The 2,718-nt window shown below is 43.1% G+C and overlaps 1 non-coding gene across 1 annotated transcript; it reads left to right on the forward strand.

The window, feature by feature from the left end:
- The first annotated feature begins 834 nt into the window (after positions 1-834).
- On the forward strand, positions 835-906 carry TRNAW-CCA (transfer RNA tryptophan (anticodon CCA)). Its single transcript has one exon. It is a non-coding gene; the product is annotated as a tRNA-Trp (tRNA).
- Positions 907-2,718: the final 1,812 nt, after the last annotated feature.

Consider the following 2,718-nt stretch of genomic DNA (forward strand, 5'->3'; position numbering starts at 1 on the left):
AGTGTAGAAGAACTGAAGAGCCTCTTGATGAAAGTGAAAGAGGAGAGTGAAAAAGTTGAGTTAAAGCTCAACATTCAGAAAACTAAGATCATGGCATCCAATCCCATCACTTCATGGCAAATAGATGGGGAAACAGTGGAAACAATGACAGAATTTATTTTTCTGGGCTCCAAAATCACTGCAGATGGTGATTGTAGCCATGAAATTAAAAGAAGCTTACTCCTTAAGGAAAGTTATGACCAACCTAGACCACGTATTAAAAAGCAGAGACATTACTTTGCCAGCAAAGGTCCATCTAGTCAAGGCTATGGTTTTTCCAGTAGTTATGTATGGATGTAAGAGTTGGACTATAAAGAAAGCTGAGCACTGAAGAACTGATGCTTCTAAACTGTGGTGTTGGAGAAGACTCTTGAGAGTCCCTTGGACTGCAAAGACATCCAGCCAGTCCATCCTAAAGGAGATCAGTCCTGGGTGTTCATTGGAAGGACTGATATTGAAGCTGAAACTCCAATACTTTGGCCACCTGATGTTAAGAGCTGACTCATTGGAAAAGACCCTGATGCTGGGAAAGATTGAGGGCAGGAGGAGAAGCGGACAGCAGAGAATGAGATGATTGGATGGCAATACCGATTTGATAGACATGAGTTTGGGTAAACTCCCGGAGGTGATGATGGACAAGGAGGCCTGGCGTGCTGCAGTTCATGGGGTTGCAAAGGGTCAGATACTACTGAGCAACTGAACTGAACTGAAGTGTAGGTAAGTTTGTTAACAACTCATAAAACAGCTTTTCTCACAATGGACCATTTAGACACCACTTTATAGGTTGTGGGGGCTTCCCTGGTGGCTCAGAGGTTAAAGCATCTGCCTCCAATGCAGGAGACCCTGGTTCGATCCCTGGGTCGGGAAGATCCCCTGGGAAATGGTAACCCACTCCAGTATTTTTGCCTGGAGAATCCCATGGACGGAGAAGCTTGGTAGGTTACAGTCCATGGGGTTGCAAAGAGTCGGACACGACTGAGGGACTTCACCTTCACCTGCACCCTTATTGGTTGTGGAGTTTGAATGTGTGAGTTCCACTTTCAGTACTGCTAAAGTATAGTTTAGACAACCAGATCAATCTCATTTTTTTGGAGGTTTACATAAAATGGGAAGAAAATATTCAAACCAAAACCAAAAATGGTTATTACCCGATGTTGCTATTTTCCTTTTTCTACTTATCTGATATTCAGATCAGATCAATCGCTCAGTCGTGTCCGACTCTTTGCGACCCCATGAATCGCAGCACCCCAGGCCTCCCTGTCCATCACCAACTCCCAGAGTTCACCCAGACTCACGTCCATCAAATCAGTGATGCCATCCAGCCATCTCATCCTCTGTCGTCCCCTTCTCCTCCTGCCCCCAATCCCTCCCAGCATCAGAGTCTTTTCCAATGAGTCAACTCTTCGCATGAGGTGGCCAAAGTACTGGAGTTTCAGCTTTAGCATCATTCCTTCCAAAGAAATCCCAGGGCTGATCTCCTTCAGAATGGACTGGTTGGATCTCCTTGCAGTCCAAGGCACTCTCAAGAGTCTTATCCAACACCACAGTTCAAAAGCATCAATTCTTCATCGCTCAGCCTTCTTCACAGTCTAACTCTCACATCCATACATGACTACAGGAAAAACCATAGCCTTGACTAGATGAAACTTTATTGGCAAAGTAATGTCTCTGCTTTTGAATATGTTATCTAGGTTGGTCACAACTTTCCTCCAAGGAGTAAGCGTCTTTTAATTTCATGGCTGCAGTCACCATCTGCAATGATTTTGGAGCCCAGAAAAATAAAGTCTGACACTGTTTCCACTCTTTCCCCATCTATTTCCCATGAAGTGATGGGACCGGATGCCATGATCTTCGTTTTCTGAATGTTAAGCTTTAAGCCAACTTTTTCACTCTCCACTTTCACTTTCAAGAGGCTTTTGAGTTCCTCTTCACTTTCTACCATAAGGGTGGTGTCATCTGCCTATCTGAGGTGATTGATATTTCTCCTGGCAATCTTGATTCCAGATTGTGTTTCTTCCAGTCCAGCATTTCTCATGATGTACTCTGCATAGAAGTTAAATAAACAGGGTGACAATATACAGCCTTGACGTACTCCTTTTCCTACTTGGAACCAGTTTGTTGTTCCATGTCTAGTTCTAACTGTTGCTTCCTGATCTGCATACAGATTTCTCAAGAGGCAGATCAGGTGGTCTGGTATTCCCATCTCTTTCAGAATTTTCCACAGTTTATTGTGATCCACACAGTCAAAGGCTTTGGCATAGTCAATAAAGCAGAAATAGATGTTTTTCTGGAACTCTCTTGCTTTTTCCATGATCCAGCGAATGTTAGCAGTTTGATCTCTGGTTCCTCTGACTTTTCTAAAACCAGCTTGAACATCAGGAAGTTCACTTACTCCTAATTATCCTCAACAGCTGCATCCTCTTCCTGACCTGTAAATATTGGAAAACCTCCCATCTCATGTCTCCCCTTCTTTTTCTATAGTTAATACCTAGGCAAGAAGAAGTGATGCCATGGCTTCAAGCCCTCATAACTCTCAAATTTAAACCACCAATCTTATCCATATCCCTGAAATCTAGGACATTTTATTCCAGTGTCAAATAATTATCATAAACTTAAAGTCCCATAATGAATTCATGATTCTCTGTCCACTTCAAAACCAGCTCCTCTCTGCCTTTCTCC

This window comes from Bos indicus, chromosome 6 (genome assembly GCF_029378745.1).
Source record: "Bos indicus isolate NIAB-ARS_2022 breed Sahiwal x Tharparkar chromosome 6, NIAB-ARS_B.indTharparkar_mat_pri_1.0, whole genome shotgun sequence".
In the NCBI taxonomy this organism is placed as follows: domain Eukaryota; kingdom Metazoa; phylum Chordata; class Mammalia; order Artiodactyla; family Bovidae; genus Bos; species Bos indicus.